The 274-nt window shown below is 52.2% G+C and overlaps 1 protein-coding gene across 1 annotated transcript in view; it reads left to right on the plus strand.

Moving 5' to 3' along the window:
* LAMA5 (laminin subunit alpha 5) overlaps positions 1-274 on the plus strand; it is a 43,929-nt gene that overhangs the window by 5,238 nt on the left and 38,417 nt on the right. The gene's annotated exons all lie outside the window — the stretch shown is intronic.

Here is a 274-nt window from a genome sequence, read left to right on the forward strand (position 1 = left end):
ATGTACCCACCCACCCAACTGTCCATCCATCCATCCATTTATCCATCCATCCATCCATCCATCCATCCACTCACCCATCTACCCACCCACCTAACTATCCATCCATCCACTCACCATCTACCCACCCACCCAACTATCCAACTATCCATCTGTCTGTCCATCCATCCATCCACCCATCCACTCACCATCTACCCACCCACCCAACTATCCAACTATCCATCCGTCTGTCCATCCATCCATCCATCCACTCACCCATCTACCCACCCACCCAACT

Source organism: Echinops telfairi, unplaced genomic scaffold (assembly GCF_000313985.2).
Source record: "Echinops telfairi isolate 266 unplaced genomic scaffold, ASM31398v2 ScPeMD7_7414;HRSCAF=8452, whole genome shotgun sequence".
In the NCBI taxonomy this organism is placed as follows: domain Eukaryota; kingdom Metazoa; phylum Chordata; class Mammalia; order Afrosoricida; family Tenrecidae; genus Echinops; species Echinops telfairi.